Source organism: Bombus impatiens, unplaced genomic scaffold, assembly GCF_000188095.3.
Source record: "Bombus impatiens unplaced genomic scaffold, BIMP_2.2 scf_0525, whole genome shotgun sequence".
NCBI classification, from domain to species: domain Eukaryota; kingdom Metazoa; phylum Arthropoda; class Insecta; order Hymenoptera; family Apidae; genus Bombus; species Bombus impatiens.
This window is the reverse complement of record NT_176944.1, coordinates 508941-529505: the sequence shown is the minus strand read 5'-3', so window position 1 is coordinate 529505 and position 20565 is coordinate 508941. Positions and strand designations below refer to the sequence as shown.

The 20565-nt window shown below is 36.2% G+C and overlaps 2 long non-coding RNA genes across 3 annotated transcripts in view; one reads left to right on the top strand and one right to left on the bottom strand.

Moving 5' to 3' along the window:
* Window positions 1-20565, bottom strand: part of LOC117151905 — a 119735-nt gene that overhangs the window by 40484 nt on the left and 58686 nt on the right. The window lies entirely within an intron of this gene.
* LOC117151906 lies at window positions 1373-18968 on the top strand. Its single transcript, XR_004462067.1, has 3 exons — window positions 1373-1523; window positions 6827-6829; window positions 18957-18968. It is a non-coding gene; the product is annotated as an uncharacterized LOC117151906 (long non-coding RNA).

Below are 20565 nucleotides of genomic sequence, written 5' to 3'. Positions count from 1 at the left end.
CCTAATCGCGGCACGGAAAGAACGGCGTGGGAATCGATTCGCGACCAGACACGCCGGTCCGCTTAATCGCTCCACGACGGCAGCCGCGAACTATAGCTAAACGTTTCGCGTTCTAAGCTGCCCGATTAAGAGGATTACACGCTGGCCGAATGAACGTCGGTGATGTTAATTGTCGAGGTGGTTGGTAATTTCAGTTATTTATGAGGCCGTTTCACGTTGATGGCTCTTTTCAGAAATCGACAATTGAAGGTTCTGTACGGAGGTCTATTGCGAGGAAGAAATTGGATGCACCAGGGTGCTATTACGTCTCGCGTTTCTAGTATTTTCTTTAGATTTTGTAAGATGTTTAATACGTTAAGAACGAAGCATTGAAGCGAAGCATGACATTACTGAATAATGTGAAAATGTAAATAAATTATTGTATCAGAATGATAGTAAACAAAGATGTTTAATGCATTAAGGACTAATCATTGAAATAGAGCACAAAGCATGATGTTATCGAATAATGTTAAAGCGTGAATGAATTAATATACAGGGTGGTTGGTAACTGGTGGTACAAGCGGAAAGGGGGTGATTCTACGCGAAAAAAGAAGTCGAAAATATAGAATAGAAATTTTTTTTTTAAATTTTTCCATCGAGACAACCATCTACAGTGAGATCCGTTATAACGAGACATGATAAGATGCACGCGTACCGAGCGAAAATTCAAAGTCGATTTTCTCGAAAACAAAGCCTCAAACGAAAAATTTTTATTCTATATTTTCGACTTCTTTTTTCGCGTAGAATCACCCCCTTTCCGCTTGTACCACCAGTTACCAACCACCCTGTATATTAATTCATTCACGCTTTAACATTATTCGATAACATCATGCTTTGTGCTCTATTTCAATGATTAGTCCTTAATGCATTAAACATCTTTGTTTACTATCATTCTGATACAATAATTTATTTACATTTTCACATTATTCAGTAATGTCATGCTTCGCTTCAATGCTTCGTTCTTAACGTATTAAACATCTTACAAAATCTAAAGAAAATACTAGAAACGCGAGACGTAATAGCACCCTGGTGCATCCAATTTCTTCCTCGCAATAGACCTCCGTACAGAACCTTCAATTGTCGATTTCTGAAAAGAGCCATCAACGTGAAACGGCCTCATAAATAACTGAAATTACCAACCACCTCGACAATTAACATCACCGACGTTCATTCGGCCAGGTTTGTAACTGGTGGTACAAGCGGAAAGGGGGTGATTCTACGCGAAAAAAGAAGTCGAAAATATAGAATAGAAATTTTTTTTTTAAATTTTTCCATCGAGACAACCATCTACAGTGAGATCCGTTATAACGAGACATGATAAGATGCACGCGTACCGAGCGAAAATTCAAAGTCGATTTTCTCGAAAACAAAGCCTCAAACGAAAAATTTTTATTCTATATTTTCGACTTCTTTTTTCGCGTAGAAGCACCCCCTTTCCACTTGTACCACCAGTACCAACCGCCCTGTATATTGTTAGATATCGTGTTGAAATAATATTACACTAATAATTAATAATTTAATAAACGTATTAAAATAATAGATAGTTTGAAGAAGCGTATTACACGATTCAGTAATGGACAATTTTCATAACGCGGGGAACATAGTTTATCATAGTACTATAAATAGGTATTTCAGTTTCTTTGTAATTTGTAAGATTATAGGATCTATGTGAAAGGAGAAAAGTTATAATAAAAATTGAACAAATCCTTGGAAATCCTTCTCATTATCACAATGTTAAAAAATAGAGCTTGACAATGTAAATTGACTGAAAAAAGTTGCGAATAAAATGTTATTATTATAAATGCCATAACCATAGCATTAATCTTTAATGAGTTAAATGAAATTATACATTAGGTTCGAATATTGTCAAAATTAAAATAGTTGGAATTATCGTAAATCATTGATACAGATTTGTATTTATGAATATGAAATATAATTGAACTAAGAACAATGAGGTACCACGACATATGTAAAATGTGATTATACCATAATTAAATCTGTTTATTCGATTTCAATTAGACTGAATTCTCTGAACTTGAATCTGACAAGGAATTCGATTCAATCGAATTAAAAGAAATAAGATTTAAGAGGTACTGTGTAATTTCCACGTGCAAAAATGTTTCAATTAGAACACCATTCAAATTTTTAAATTCACAAAGGAAGATGAAAGAAATATTGAATTCGTATAAATTTCTCCGTACTTCTGTCAGGAATCATTGTTTCATGCAACCTGTTTCGCGAATAGACAACGACGAGCAGTCGGACGTGAACAACGGACGCAACGGTACGAGAACGAGAGTTCGTTTGCCAGCATTTTTTCGCGAGTCGGCAAACGACAAACGAGGAACGAATCGTCCCATCAATTGGATGGACGCCGCGGAATGCAATTGTCGTCCCTTTCGTTTCGAAACGTGCGGATTGCCGCACGAAGGAAAGCCTGCGCTTTAAACAATTACAGATCATTGAAACGCGAATTCCAAACGAATCGCTATTACTTCTTATGATCATAAGCAAATAATTGTCTCGTTTGTGGTACGTTTGTGGTTTTGTTTTCTATTTCGATTAGAAATGTTTTCTTCGAATCTGAGAATTTTATATAATTTACAAACTCTTTCTTTCGAACAACTGGCAGAAAATAAATATACATATTGAAACTCATGAGAGAATATTTGAATATTTACAGCGGAAATTTTTTATGATAAATTATGTAAAATACTTGGAAATTTCATTGCAAGTATAATGAGATGTGGCTGTCATGGTTATATTAGTGAAATTTGAAAGCAATGTAGAAAGATTACAAGATATTTACTGCAAAAATATACTTCATAAAAAATGATTATGCGAGCATACAGCATGTATGTTTGTAATAAATATCTTCTCATTTCAATATGCATTTTTAAACTTGCTTCAAGCTGTACCGATATAATGAAATAACCGTGTCTCGGTACAATGCTGGTGAAATTATAAAAAGTTGTATATAGTTAATAAGTATAATATATTCATAAAAATTGTCTAAAAGTTGAAGCACTTTCACGAGTACTTGTCACTGTTAATTTTCATATCAGTAAATAACATTTAAAATGAATTTTATTTTCCTTCATACTACGTGAATTCTGAAACCTCTTAAAACAGCTCATGAAATGTCTCGTGTCTCATCCTTCAAACTTAATTATATTAATTTTTCCTTCTCATAGTAATCGTTCGAACCATCTGTAACTTTCATAAGAAGATTTCATAATGCTAGAAACCCATTCCCCCTGAGAGTTCGCCTTGCGATCCAAGGATCCCACTCTTGATAAATAACGACGATTGTTTTAATAACAATCTAACGGCGATCGTTTCTCATGAATAGGACAGAAACGAGCACCTTTCACCCGTCGGTCAACCAACTGTCGGCCATGGCGTCGGGTTGCGTCACTCGACACCAACGTGCACTGTCGCTTAGGCCCGTTCATTTGCATTTCCTCTCTTTCGTTACTCCTCAAATGTTTTCTTAATTTTTCCTGACAGGTCGACGTCTATCCCTTCATACAGGAAAGAAAATGTCGTTGCAGATTCATTTTGTATGTTACACGAAAATTATAGAAGTTTTCTGCCACATCTTTAAACGTCTCTTTCTCCTGTCAGTTTAATGTCTATCAATATCTGTCATCTGCCAGTTATGTCTATCAACAATGTACCAAAGCGTGGCTATACATAGAAACTAAGGATCCTGTGCGTATGTCAGCACATATTATTGAACGATTTACACTTGTTAACGTAGCGTCAGTCTGAAACGGTCTATAGATTTCCAAAATCATTTTTAAGTATGTTTCTTTATTTCGTTTGAAGAGTTTCGGGAAACGTCATAGAGATGGTAATGTTTCGCGGTTTCAATTCGCCATGGCAGAGCTTGCAGGGAAATATACGAGGAAACCACACGCTCGTTTCTTCGACCGTATCGTTCGCATCATTAATGCAAACGGGATGGAATCACGCGATCGTTCGTATTTTCCTGACGAGCGTTCCTCGCGTACAACACGTCGTCAGTGGGAATAGGGAAACTGGTAACCAGCTGCTTGACAAAATACTCGTGTCGCTCTTGACTTCTTACGATCAGATATTCCTTTGTTTATAGGGAAAGAAATTTTAATTGGTTTCAGTGGTTCATTTCTATGGCAGAACGAGAAATTGTTACAGATGGAATGATTTGTTTGCAGGGTAATGGTACAATGATGGAACACAGTAACAGAGTAGCTTCATAAAACATGGATACGTAGTATTTGTTACAGTATTGTGGAGAATTAATTTCATTTATATTGAGTTTGCCTGTCTTTGTGATCGGTTAATTGGAAAAACAGAAATATTATTTATAAAAATAATTATTATAAAAATACGAAAAGGCAGGCTTCAGAATATTTAAATAATAAAAATAGAAAGTTTCGTACATACGCTACCGTGCATAAGTGCACGTTTGGTGCAATTCAATCGAAACATTTATATATTTACTATATTTTCAACATTATGATATGTAGCAAAATATTTCTCTATTGTCAATCTTCTACTTCCTGCCCTAAGTGAAATCAAATGTTCTGCTAAATTGAAACTGAAACATAAAATATACCTGGATCAATCAAATTCTATATTTATCTCTAATAAATAGGTGACACTTTGTAAAATCTATATATAAACTTCTAAAACATAGCTGGAAATTATCATTCCAATCATCGTAACATCTCAACAATCTTGATCGGATACACCTAAAGTCACTTAACTTAGGTTCGTAGATCAAAGCATTTTTATTTATACCAATCGATATCAGTTATCGTCTTTGTCTATATTTATTAATTGTTCGTGGCTGCCAGAGACAAAATAAGAAGCGAAAGAAGCATTGAAGTATACTTTACATATTCGCAACACTTTTGAAGTGTCCGAATACTTAGTCAGGGTACTGTACAAATTTATATTTTATAGACATTTATCGAAAAACGCTTATGAATATCTAATAACAAATATCATATTAAACTAATAAATTGATTCTTTCTTCTTCGTGTGAAATAAATCAAATGGATTTCTTTTCAAGCAACGACGCGAACCAAAGGGAAGGACGCAACGTTCCCAAGGACAGGACCAAAATTGTTGGCCGATTAATTATGTTTTCGGGGCATTGTCCCTTTCGCGGAGAGAGAATTGATCGTGTCCGCACGCAGTCGCATGCGAACGCGCTCTTTGTGAATCGCGTTAACGATTCCCGCAAGCGTGGAACATTAATTGTTCCCTGGAGCACAATGGGGCCGCGAATAGAGGCGAGTTCCGCGACTGACCAGAGAGACCACACCGAAAATTAAAAGAACCGAGCGCCCGAAAGAGGATGAAAAAAGGCTGCGGAGCGATCGTTTGTCTAATTGAGTCGCGGAAACAACGGGCACGATGAAATTTTCGATTTTTCCTTTGCTACGATAATTCTTTATCTACGGGCGATCTTTTTCCAACAAAAGTTATATTTTACAATGAATTTTAACCTCTTTGGATATCATCTCTGACACATCGGTTTCATTCTAAGCGTTCTCTGTATACACTTGCATGGAATTTGGATGTTTAATAACATATTTGAGAATTTAATACGAACCATTTGAATAATTGGAACGATCGAAGTTGATACGTGAATTTAATATCTTTTTATTTGCAATTAATGATATACCAGTGATGGAAATTGGTTTATCGTAATTGAGATACCGTACGACATCATGGAGATGATCATGATTAAAATCATGGTGTCGAGCAGGAGAAGGCGCCCGTAACGTAATTATTTGTCGACGGAACAGTGACACCCTGGCGTTTGGCGAGTCACGGTATGAGGATTTTAATTATAAGATACGCGAAAACCCGTAATTAGACCGCAATATATCTTGATCTGGCTTCGAATTCGTTTCTTGTTTGCTATGTTATCAAGGGAGAAGAAGATCTTCGAATTTTAAATGAACAGTGGCTCACGAACGTATTTAAATAAAACATTTCGAAATTTCATTATCGCTGTAATGAAACACGGTTGTCATGAATATATTTGTAAAATAAGAGACCAGTTTGGAGATGTATGCAAGCTTCCAAGATATTTACACTGAAAATATGTAATTAGAAAGAAAGTAGTAGAGCATGAACAACCATTTTAAACATTAAATACAGCTCCATTGAATATTCTTGTAATTTTTGTGAAATATCTACTTGCATTAAATACCTTGTTGCTTGTATTTTTTCAGCTTTCTTTCAATCTTTGCCAATACAATGATAAATAATAGTCTGATCTCATTAAAGTGTAAATTTCGAAATATTTCATAGAATACACATAATTCACACAATATACACAATTACGAGAAGCTTTTACAAATATACCGATATTTTTAGAAATCACTGCCTGCGAAAAAGTGGAAAGAAATGTGAGGCGCGTTACGCTTCTTGAATTTCACAAAAATAAGACAAAGGCTTTATTATGCAGATTGGGAAATGTTTATCTTGAATACTATCCTGAAAGAAGTTTCCAACATTGGAAACCGCTAGGTATTTTCTTCAGGAAGAAAATATTTTTCACGGTATTTGTACTCTATGTTTGTCTGGAAAGCGAAACTCTTCGTTTCCAGTAAACATCGGCATTGAACACGATATTGTGTATCATTGGTGTTATTTACTGCAATTTATTTCTCGCAGAGATATTGAAAATTATATAATCTGTGTAAAATGTCTTGCAAGATATTTCAACCTCGTGATCACAATTAATTATTGACATAAATATCCAGCGTCATGGTTTAATAAGGAAGTATAACCTTTCAACAATATTATCTACGTAATTTTCGCAGTTATATTTATTCAGTCATCGCTTCAAATTGATGAATCTTATTTTTATGTAGGGTTCTAAATCGTTGAAGGAAACGACAGGAGAAGTTTTAACTGAGACTACACGAACCCGAGTTTACTGCCACTTGAGTTCATCCAATTGAATAGGATACTTAATGCAATTTTAACGCCTTGACGACCGCTGTCACGTAAACGTGATTTCGCTCAGCCATCTATTGTCAGCCGCAGTCACGTTTACGTGACTTCAGTTTTTTTCTTTTTTTAATTTAATCGCTACTTACGCGTGAGACAAATGATTCCTGGCCTTTGATAGCGTCCTATCGAAACGAAACGATTTACAAATGCGCTGAAAAGACCGGCAATTTCTGAGCTTAATGATCCAGTGAAAGTTAATGGTCAGAAGATGATTATAATCTCGATTTCTGTAACTACGCGGGACAATCAAGAAATAAATAAAAAAATTCATATAATACACTAACGTACGAAATAAATTAAGATAACATAATAAAGACTGGATAACGATAATGAATTCAATGCGATTTTCTCAAAAAGAGCGTCATAATTATAAAATAATAAACAAAAGTCAAAAATAAATGCGATTGACAGTGAAGATCTATAACACAGAGTGTTAATGTCGCTTAATAAAAGTTTCTATTTTCAGTATGCTATGTATCTCGCAACGCTACTTAAATTCATAGCGAATCTAGTTATACAAACACCCTTTCAAAAGCTACCATCTCTTCTTTCGAAACTAAATGTACTCCACCAGCTGTCTGAGCAATCGAAAATGTGAAAAAGAGGACAAGTATCATTGTTATTAAAATAACATTCCCCCAATGAATGAAAGCTAAAGATCTTGCAGAACTTCAACGGAACTGATCAGACAGATGGATCGAGAGAGTCAAGCAATTTATTACCGTCAGTCAACGCGATGATGTTCGAGCGTCGCGTCCTTACGCAATTTTTTCCGCTCGTGGAAGGAGTTCGTTTGTGATACGTTTGCCGCGGTTGAATTAGTGGTGCTTGAAACACGCGAAACGAAGAGCCATAGCAACGGGGATGAGAAAGAATCAACGTGAAAGCTGCTCGACGAGAGGAGGTTCTCAGGCGAGCGAGCTGCGTGAAAAGGATCGATTCTTTCAAACAAATAAATCCTCGACGAGGATGAAAGCGCGATGCAAGTGGGCAGGCGCGTGTTCCGCGCTGGTGTTTCGTTCAGCCAACGCAGAGAAATGGCGAAGACAAAGGGTGGCCCCGGAAACGAAAGTGGCGAAACGCCAGATTATAGACGCGGTTGTCTGCTCGTCACTAATCTCAGATTATTCGATTCTGATCTGGTGAAAATAATTTTGTTTACCACCCTAAAGTGATTCTATGTGATCGTAGAACTTTTGGTCAGTTCTTTTAGTATCGTTTTGCGTATGAATCTCTCAGGAATCAAACTTATCATTTCTACCTGTTATTAATTTCTTCGTTTCCTAACTATACGTGTTCAATATTCAGTGTTTTCAAGAAACAGACGATTTACTTCCATAAGTTCGTTCATTGAAAAAGGATGACACAGATAACGACCAGTTCTAAGATAAATTGAAAAAAAAAGAAACAGTGTAAAATAATCACTTCCCCATACTAAAATGCTAAGTGATCGTACAAAATGATTATATGTCCTAAATTGTATTTTTGCTTCTTCGTTAGAGACAGAAGTACGAATTTGTAGATTCACCTGATACGATCACGAGATACTGAAACCTTTCAGCGTGTTGCCGACGTTTGGATCGATCTGACGTGTCACTAAAAAAATATTTAAGTACATGTTGCAAGAAGAAACGAAAATGCGTCTCGTAACAGGACTTGTTCGGCATCGTTTCCCAGTGAATCCTTACAAATCGCGAGATGCCTGCGGCGTCTTCGTGTCTCAAGCTCATTAAATCGTCACGAAAGGAAACTAAGAAAGAGGAAAAGGCGTAAAGATGGAGCCTCGTACAATGGGAAAAAGATCGCGGCTCTTTTGTCGGAACACGCCTCTTTCCGCGATTGGTTGCTCGCAAACGGGGGAAAAATACGTCGACGGTTGGATAACAACCCTAGAACTGCTTCCGGTATCTTCCACTCGTATAAAGGTAGACGTCCACCTGAAATACTTTTATCGATGTTCGCTTATGTATGAACAATTATATATTTAAAGAAGCATTTCAGATTATAAAGATTTTGCCAAGCATAATGAATTATTAATGAAATAGAATTATACGAAAATAGCGTTATTTGTACCCTTTCGTAGTTTCTTTTATCAGACTCCTTTGATTTTTATCAAATAATAATGCAACGACCAACTCTTGGAATATCTTCGAGTTATCCATTCAGATGATTATTTCAATTGATTATTTATCGATCTAAGTAATTGTTTAATTTTGAGAAGTTTAAAAATAGAAAATATAATACAAAGCATAAAAGAAGAACATCCTGCTTCTCTGAAAGAATGTACTAATTCTCGATCGTACAATTTACCACCGGTCTGTTTTCAGAATGAGATACACAATGCGATCCTCGTTGAGAGCCTTCGCTTAGAAAGAAAAGAAAGAAATTGATCTTAGGAGCAAGTAGAGTCAAACTATTGCACAGATTAGTATCCGGTCTCTTCTGTGGTTAAATTTCCATAGTTTGTGGTTGTCTTCTATATCATCTGATACCAGCTCGAATTATCCACCTTCAACTCCAGTTACGTCGTCTTTTTTGTAGACGGATCTTTTTTTAGTCGTCGGTTTCGAAGGTCATGGTCAATCTCGAATTGCAAGTTTGACAATTTGTGACTCAAAATTTGTTTAGTTACATCAAGAACAATAAAAGATTCTCATACAGGATTTCTAAACGTAGTAACTTTTTGGTGGTATTTCCAAATGCTTAGAACTGTTGTAAAATGCACATGTTTTTAACCAACTGGAACATGGAAATTGTTATCAAAAAATGTATCTTCTGCATGGAAGATGATCAAATTTTATCGCTCGCTTAAAAGGCTTCATTTAAAGAAACACACATATTTAGGATTCGACGCCCTCAGACTAATCGCGTACCTGATCACTACCGCAGAATGCACTGCTCGCTTCTATTTACGTGCACTAATTCAACCACCATGAAAACAACTTCCGCCCTGTAACATCTATAATCTACTTTACGCGCGATAGTGAATGATTACTTGCAAATAAACAATTTTTAAGAAAGAAAATTACAGTATCTTCACACTTGAGCAATAGAAACAGGAAGAACAGCGATCGTTACACTTGTCAATTGACCGACTCGATGGTCGACAGATAAGACATAATTTAGTTAACTGACGCTAGAACCAAGTTGATCTTGAAACACAGCACGTGCTACAAATGCACACGTAATCTCTGCATCTCGACACTTATGTTCGACGATCTTCATTCACAAAGAACCCAAAGGGTTAATTAGCGTGAGTTTAGTCTCGTAGCGATGTATCTGGCTTCCAGGATCCGCTATGCTATCGGGCTCAGGCAAATTGCCGTGCTTCGACGATCTTCCACCGACAGTAAGCGCAAACGAGTAACGCGTGTCATAATTACAGGATTTATTTTATTTATATGTAATTAATGCACCGCACAGTGCCACGCGAACTGTTACATTCAGCTCCGATGGGTCAGATGTGATCTTTATCGCGAGATTAACACGAGTTTATTGCGACAAGTCAGGGTAAAATATAATAATTGGAAGTATAAAAAAATCTTTTTAACTTTGTGAGGTTATTGTTATTTTTTATATTTTCATTTTATTTTTATATTTTTCTTTATATTTTTCGTGGATTATTATAGGTAACCTACTTCTGGATTTATTCGAATCTCGTGATACTGGAATTATTTTTAATACAATTTTTGATACGTACTTCATCAGAAGAATAAGAAAATTTGCAAACGTAAAGAAATTTTAATATAGGGAAATTACGACGGAAAAATATCAATATAAGGGATTTGTCATCAAAATAATAGAAAATTTCAATGAATAAAGACAAAATTAAACTGACAGGGGGTTAAGAATAAATAGAGAATAAATAAAAAAATTATTAACTATCATTACAACATTGCTACCATACCTCTGATTATCAAAAGAATATTTTACTCGAACCAATCACGCTCGCACAGAACCCAATACATGAAAAATGAAACAAAACGAAAGTTGCAACTCTGAAAGTCGTCAGCACCCCACGGTATCGAACGCTTTCCGATTACTCGACGAGTGGCTCGACACAATATCGTCCAGACTAATTAAACTCGCGTCAACAGGCGGGAAATTCACACGTCGCAGAGTTCCAGGCTCTGAAATCGAAGAAGCAAAGAAAAAAGAAAAGCTGTTCGCTTCCAGCAAGAGGTCCTCTCGACTCGATGCGAGCACCAAAGGAATCAGCGCCGTGGTAGTCGAATAATTTTGCCAATATTCGATCGGACACGGCAAACATCAATTTGCACCAAGAGTCTCTTCAACGCTGATGGAGTATCCTGGTAGCAATCTCGGCTTTCGCGGTTCCGAATTCTCCGGATAACTCCGTGAACCTTGCGGACTTGGCCTGCTCCTCCTACGTTCGTCTTAAAGGGAAACCGTGTAAAGGCGAGGGGCACAGTTTCCTCGGCTTCCAACAGTCAATTTGATCGTCTCGCGGTCGAGAGGTTCCATGATCTGTGACTCCTTTGTGTCATACCACCACCGCGAAATACGACAGTGGAGATATGCGAAGATTTAAGACACGCTACGAAACCAGAAACGAGATCCTTATGGTTTTTAGGGGAGCTTCGTGGTTTATCTGATAGAGGTTTCTAATTAGATGGGGTCGTTTGATTGTACACGAAGGGGAACTAATTGGGGTGTTTGGATTGTAGATGGCTTGCTGATGTCTGAGGCTCGTTTTTCGTCTGGGTTAGTCTTAAGAGTAGTAATTGGTGCAGAGGGTTTTTGTGGCTGAATTTTCTTGATTGATGTTGCTGTAACGATAGTAGCATGTGGAGTGTGATTTTTAGATCTTAGTAAATTTCTAGCTAAAGAAGAACGTCTCATGATGGAGAAGAAATACAGACGAATGGATTTTTGTCGATAAATTTTTGTAATTCTTATAGTTGTGACAAGGCGAATGATTTTTAGATTTTGAAGTTTCAAGTGGGAAAGAACTTTCAGTAACTACCTTTAAGTAAGAATTTTGTCAGTCAGACTTTCGTCAGGCTATAATGTTACTTTCTATGCACTGCTTGTTAGATTTCTTCTGACATAGTAGTCTGAATTTCCTTATCGATAACGTGGATTCGCGTGATCTTCGACGGAGTCCGTGTTCATGAACAGTCATCGATTTCGTGGATAATTCGAGGCGACAACAGAGGCGTCAGTTGCAGCTGCAGCCGGCGACGTAGTTGCCACTCGCAGTCAAAGATACACCGCCACGCTTCCATGATCCGATTAGGATTTATTATTCGGCCGGGTGCGTGCACACCTGTGCCTTTCCACCGATTGACCAGGATATATAAAGCGCGAACCCCACGCGTCTTCACGCGCGAGCGTCTTCACCTCGATCCTTGATCTTCTTACGAAATCTACCAACCCTTCGCTGGAAACTTTCTTTATCTTTTCTATAGGAATCTAGACTCTTTTTTTTAAAATAATATCCTTCTTTCGAGAGAAAGGACTGAAAGAGTAAAAAGCTATACGATTTCATGGTTTATTTTCTATTCTCCTTCGAGAGGAATTTGTCTTGGAAAAATGATCTTTTGTCAAAATGATTCCTATGAATGTGATTAAAGGGATAATTAAAGGCATAGATTCTTAAATTATTAAATAGTAATAAATCAGTGATTGAATATAATGGTTAGAGTGCACTTTGATAGGAATATTGATAGAGATTTTCTAGAAGATTTTGAATTTCGAGACAGTAAACGATAAATACGTATAATACAAAGTCGTTATACTTCCTTCAAGACACACAACAAAACTCAATGTAATCACAGCACAACCAAGAATTCAAAAGTTTTTCCAAACTTTTCCCAGTAACTTCAACCGTCTCCTCCCCTTAATTACTCCCCAACAATCAAGATAACCGAGAGCAAGCACGATGTAATCGGAAAATCGAAGTTCCAAGATCTAAACAATGCTTCCAAACCTGAACCAACTCCAAAGAGTAAGAAGCGCACGGCTTATCAGTGATACAACTAATCGTAGAAGGAGTAATTGGTCGCGTGACACGTCAGAAATTTCTCTTCTTCCGCGTAGTTTCGCAATCCGCGACGTGTAATATGAATGAAACTCGTCTTTGTTCGCCGCGAGCAAGCGTGTTTTCCTCGTGTCACGTTCGCCATATAAATTCGAGGAGGAAAGGGCAGACTAAAAGAAGAAGATACAAGCGGCTGTTGGGTGGATGAAAAATCTGAAGATGGACGGGGCCAGTCACGTTGGAGCAGCTGACTGAAACGGCTGTCCGGCTGAAAGGAGATTCAGACGAGAAACGATGTTATCGAGACGACGGGAGGCTCGGCCCGGTTCCAGGATAATTGAAAGTTATGACCGCGGTCGAGAGATCCTGCAGGACGTTCCGTATCGTGGTGATATTTTAGCGGCAGCCCTTTGCCCATCGAGAACGAAAGGTCTAACGCTAATCTGATGCTAATGGAAACAGCTTCGCGCTACTTCCGTGAATGTAGTTATGGGTATTAGGGTCGGAGTTTAAAGCGTTCTTTTATCGCCTTTCAGAGCGACTTGCGTGGTAAGTGAGGATATCTTGAGGATTTGATGGTTCTCGACATGAACTTTGTATTGTTGAATTTAAGAAGTTTTGAAGAATTGTAGATAGTGGATTTATCGAACTTTAATACAGTCTCAGGGAAATATATTTTATTTAAAACAAGATTCCCGATTTTTCCAGATCTTGAGGTCTAGACTTTTCTGAAGGTGTATCTTGCATAGACTGAGGATGATAGTTCGTTGATTCATTGAATTTTAAAAATGATTTCACTTTTAGAACTCTCAATTTATCACATAACTTATTCCGAAATATATTATAATAATATTATATAAAAATATATTATGTGCGAATTATATTAGGTTATATCAAAAGTTTCTTTCGTTTTATAAGGAAATAATAGATGCACAATATTTCTTGTTTCATATTATTTTATTGAATTATGTGTTTTGTTCTATTGGAACAGCTATTATTTCCTTATAAAATGAAAGAAATTTTTGGGCAACCTAATAAATTGTTAAATTTAAAGTTAAATAGATCGTATAGATAATGAAGGTCAGATCAATTTTGCAACTGGCTGAAATGACTATAGGCTAATACGGCGAGTAATGTAGAATATATCGTTGATGAATTTAAACAAAGGACAGAAATAAGAAGTTAACAGTATGTTCTTGAAATAATATTATCTAGAATGTAATAAAAATATAATCGATTATTATTTCATATAATAAATGACAAATTTTCATTTCACTTGCAAATTCAATCTGGAATTCAATTCGTATAAGAAAAACACAAACTCTCATTTTATTTCCAAGGAAATTTTCATTTCCTTTTTAAGAAACTCCATCAAGAATTTATAATTTCAGAACAACATTTAAAGCTACGTCGTTGAATATTCAATAATCTCATCCTTGATGACGTTTCTCTTCAACGTCAACGACCTCCGTAACTTAGTGCTGACTTGGACGACAATAGCGCGACGACGACAGAGGGAATCGCGTATTTTTCAAACGACACGATGACGTTCGAACTCCCACGCGTGAACATTTTCACGTGTATCGAGTCGTAAGCTCGTTTTTCTCTGCTGGAAAGAACAACGGTGCAGCTGCTAGAAGTAATTTCCGATTAGTGGCTCTGAGAAACGAGCTGAATCTGCGTCGCGAGTAGGAGAATTAAATTAACCTGTCTCTTGGTCACGCGATTGCTCGCGGGCACCGATCTCGTGTTAGTCACGAGTTACTTTATCACGATTTTTGTTGTTGCGAATAGAGGCTCGGTGACGCGTTGTTTTCAAATGTGAGATTCCGTTTCAAATTTAACACAGTAATTGAAACACGTTGGTTAGACTCAACTATGGCGATTTCTTTCATTTTATATTTGACGTTAATTCGAATCATCCAGAATTAAATTGCATAATAGAAACTGGCGACTCTACATCCTAAGGCCAATAAGGGATGACGATATAATTGTAAAATTCAAAAGTAAAAAAGTAAAATAAAGTAGTAAAAATAATTTTTCTGTATCTTCAGTAACAAATACCAAAATAACTAAAATGAATTGAATTGCAATTGACAGTAAAACTTGACTATTCCGCCTCCAAAGACAAACGACGATAATACAATGATAATCCAAATGCAATTTAGTTTTAACTACATCGATGATCTTTCTACATTTGCAGTAACAAATGTCGAAGTAATAGTCAAATTTTCAAAATAAAATCGATAAGAAGATTTCCAATCGAACCTGATATGAAAGAAGCGATAGAATAACGAGAAGAAGAATCTTTACGAGGGGGTAAAAGACGGAAGTGATCGTCACGAAATAAATCTGATTTATTCAAGCTCACAAAGACGGGCATTCCTGTCTGATTTGATTGTCAAACTAATCAGAACGGAAAGTTATTATGCGGGCGCGTCAGACTCACGGAAATGACAAGCCAACGCCCGATTCGATTATTTATCGCGGCGATCATGTAGCAATTTATCGACGTCGTCCGACAGATTCCAAGCTAAACGAGGTCAGACGACATCGATGTCAATTTCCTCGGTGTTCCCACTGCATATTCGATCGACGATTTGCCGTCCCTGTCACGATAAAGCTCCGCTGATAAAGGCTACGCGAATGAAATTCACGGATGTATCGCCCTGTACAGGCGATTCGCGAGCAACCAACGACAACACGCAGTCGTGTTAGCAGCTTCCATTCTAAAGGAGCCAATAATTTGGTATTTTTTAATTTGATTAAATTTATAATTATATGATTTAATAACGTCGAATACTTACACTCACTTACGAAAGACACCGTACATTCTATAGGAAAGCTATCTTTATTGAAATAAAACTTTATCATCCATCATATAATTAGTATGTTCTGTAGCAAGAAGATGAAGAGGTGATTTAGATAAAAATTTACAGAATATTAATGTACGTTAATGGCGAATTCTTAAGATTATAAGATGAATATATTAAATCACTTTTCCTGTTTAATGTTTTATAAATTTTTAACGTCAAGATATTTTATCCTATTCGGGAAGATCATGCTTATATAAAAGGCTTAATTATTCTCTCTTACATGTTTTATTATATATATTTATATAATTATTCGGTTGAAGACATTTTAGATAGTTATAAGAAATGATCGTCGAGTCGTTAAAAATACTTGATGCTCGGCAGGTCTCTACATTTCCTCGGCGGAATTTTATGATTTTTGTTTACGACGATCGTTAAATTCCACTGACACGTCATAAAAATTAGTATCTATCCTGCCCGAGGTTTATGTGCCATACGATACGAGAATGCAAATGCATTTACGGGTGCTATGGATTTATGTATGAAGATAGAAGTAGATTTCGGTTCAAGGAAAGCTTTACGTTCGAATATATTGTCGTTTTCCTAAGGATATTTATGATTGTTTATCGATATTTCAACGAGATAATACTTCTTTTTATGGCTACTAAATGTTTTTATAATATATTTAAAAATTGTAAATGTAAGCAACTTAGTAAATAATTTATTGCACCACTCGTATACTTCAATGTTTCTGGTTATAATACATAAAAGTTATATGTATAATCATCCTTTAAATGAACGCTACTCAAAAATAATTAATCAAATAATTTGTCAAATGATGACAGAGAAATGAATTTACGTTTTTCTAATCACATTAGCTATTTTAAATTAGTAAAAAATAAAACACTCATAAAAGTCAGTTGATCAAATTATATTGACCAATTCAATTTCTTATATTATACATCAACAACGTTATTAATAGACTGCGGATTTTTCTGCAAATTATCATATCAAATTATCATACTTTCGAGAACGTGAAAAAGAAAAGTAGAATCTCGATAAAAGATTGTTTTACCTACTATGTATCTTAGGAAGCACTATACTTTGAATATTTTACACATTTCTTCATATTGTATGCATTCTGTGCAATTTTGCACTTTCAAATTTCTTACAAATGTATAAAACTCCGCATTCTAGTCATCAACGTTCAAGCAACGAACTATCCAGACGACTTAAAAAATTCTTTCCATCGGCATTAACCAAGATAAAAAAAAAAATCTCATCCGAAGCGTTTCTTCGACATGGTTCCGCCCTCTAGGACGTTTAATTTACTCATTTGAACGTGAAGCTAAATAATAAATCCCCGTGGCCGGCAACGTGCCTGGTCTCGCTGGCAAAAGCTGATTACCCTTCGCGATAATCCGTGAGAGCAGCTCTGTTGCCACCTGCAACTCGTCTGCCTTCGTCACTTCCGACGAGACACTCTTCTATAGGGGTTAACGAGGTCGGCCGCGAAACAACCCAGTCACCCTCGTCTTGCCTGTCGATCTCGTTTCCCCTCTGCTTTCTCTTTTTTTTTTTTTTTTTGCCTCCGTGTGTCCCTCATGCATATTTAAATTGGTCGACCCGTGGAAATTTGTAGCCGGCTCGTATCGTTCCAACATGACTCCTGTATCCGTCGAATCTCTCGATTGGACAAGGGTTGCTTGATTTCGTCCAACCGATTCGATCGAATGATCTTTGTTTCCGCGATCGTTTATTGATTTCGATTGCACGAAAGAAATTTGTTGATTTATTGTGCGAATTTTCTGGTTGGTTTTTTAAAATTTTGTTTCATCTGCTGGTGGCGTAAAGTGATTTTGAGTTATACGAGAACTGGACTATGATCGGAAATTATATCGATATTATATCGATCATTTATATCAAATAAGTTGGAACATACGGATCCATAAATTGATTTGCCGGTGCCAACGGAAGGACCGAACACAGTTCACTGAAGCAGGTATAGTAGGAAAGATTAAGGTAGAAAGTAGAATATTTTACTTTGGATTAGTACTAATTCAAAACTGTTTTGTAGAAAATATCTTCTTGAATATGTTGAATATATGACCACTAATATCTTGAAGATATACTGATCGTGGGACGTAATTATCAATGAGTGAATGAAACATTTTCTTATTCTCAGAATAATTTCACTGTTCCATACTAAAATTTAAAAAATTGATAACATTTAAATAATGTATGCAATACGTCTATTCACAATGAAATTTAGTTTCAGCCAACAACTAACGTAAGTCCACTAATTTCAAAATCAACAAATTACGACTATTCAAACAAAGTAATTCTATATAACATATGGAACCTGTATTTTCTTTGAAACGTGGGTCACTTCACTTCCGGCGATAACATGGAAGAAGGTAGAAAACTTATCTCAATCCTCCTGCTCGAAGTTCGACGTCTAATTTTTGTTCGTTCTAGTTTGCTGAAGGCGTCGATGCTTCTAGGAAAGTATCGATACACCATCGATACGACGAGGATTGAGTAACCTCTTTCTCGTCAAAGTCGTTGCGTACGCTCGAGACTCGACTCTCGTTGATCCGGATGGAATTTCATTTTCTACGGATTTGCCTGGCCCTTGCCAACTGTTAATTCGGAATTCAATTCCTCGAATTACGCATTCGGCTGCACTTTTACGCTGGCACGCCTGGGAATCGCGTCAGGACAAATCTCGTTAGCTCGGAACACGATGCTCTTGTGCTGCTTTCCCGATCGAATTATTCACTCGTTCGACGAGTTTTTATTCCATGAACCCTCCACTGCCTGGAGTCTATGCAGGTATCATGGATACTAGCTAAAAACATGGAGATTTTTGGCTGTTCTTGATGTTCTGTTCTTTACATTCGTTATTGTAGATAGACCGTGAAGCACTGAAATTTTTATGACGGGATCATTTCACGTGGATACTGTTTGTACAGAGTTATGAGTAAACGTAACAGAAATTGTGAGATATAGTTTCATTTTCTGAGAATTGTTGGATATTCTTGGAATATTAGTACGTTAATAATAATTCCAGTTAGTATATATGTAATGTATTAATAATAATTAATAATAACCAGTGTATTTAACGATGTATCAATATTTAATAGAATAGGTAGAATATTGTTAATAGATACGTATGACAGTAATTTATTATAGTGGAATATCGGCTATTCTTAAAAGGCAGTTGAAAACAAATTTATATTTGGCTTATGAAATTTTACTTCTCTCAACACGTGTTCTTGATTGCTTCAATAATTAATTGCGCTAGAAAATGCAGAAAATTATAATTGCTGGTAAAACATATTAACATTGGATATTGTATTGTTATTGTGATCTATAATTGAAGAGACCAGAAATAAATATATCAGGTCGTCCGAAAAGTTTCTTTCGTTTTATAAGGAGATAATGGATGCATAACATTTTCCGTTTTATATTATTTTATCGAATTACGTATGACCCACTTTGTTCTTTCAAACTAAAGATCACAAGGTTTGACAGATTAGGTTTATGTTTGTATAAAGATGAGTTGTTGTAAAAGACGGGTCTGTAAAAGAAAGATACTTTTCGGACAACCTAGTATTTCTTTAGAGGCAAAAAATGAAAAGTTAAGTTTGGTAAAGTTAAATTTGAAATCAAGTTTGATTAAAGCGGTGCGACATAGGTGTTTGCCTAATTATTTCTGTTCGACGTTCCCCTCCTTTATCCAAAGATCCGTCTGCCAACTCCCGGTCAACAAAATGAAGGATTCCGTTTGTATGTCTCGCGTTTTCGGCAACTCTAAAATCCTTACGACGTTCGTTTACAAATCCTCCTTATATTTGCTCGATTCCCGCACTTTCTCTCCGCTTGCCGACGAATAATTTATCTTCGTTAGTAAATGTCTGGACCAGAAAACGTGCAACTTTAAACTCTACGAAACGCAAAATTCGCGTCAACGTAGTACTGTTCGCCAAAAAGATAATTCGTTTTTTAATAATTTCTCATTAATAATCTTTATCCTTTTCTATGACAATCTTTTCATTATCTTATGAACACTAAATTTACTTTCCATGTAAAGTTTCCGTTCTTATTATTTCAATGTATGTTTACTATCACAAATAAAATATTTCTTATACTAAGGCCAAATATTCAAATCACTTATTATTAAATAATAATATTATTAAATAAAGTATAAATTTAATATAAACTAAATAGTTGATTTTTTAATATCGTTCAAAGCTTGTAATTGTAGTGTCTGTAATAATCAAGAATCCATAGACACATTATGTTCGCAGATTTGCATAATGCACCAAATACGATCATCAACTGTAATCAATTCTAAAATCTCATACTCGAGACTATCGGCCACCGCCTCGAAATCTGTCACAAAATATCATAAGAGTTAGATCTACAACTGAGTGAAAGATCCGAAGGTTTAGAACCCCTAAAAAGCACGTGTCTTATCCATCACTAAACCAACAGTTCTACCACCTAAAGCGTCAAACTATAAATGGAAGAGAAAATGAAGAAAGAGAAAGAGGCAGGATGTAAAAGTTGTGTAGTTTCAAAAGCCGTTCGCCGAGTTGGGTCGTTTTCTTGGAGAATTGCTAGCTGAAGAGGCAAACTGTTGGTCTGCAGCTGGTCAGGGTGACGAAACGGAAACGTTCG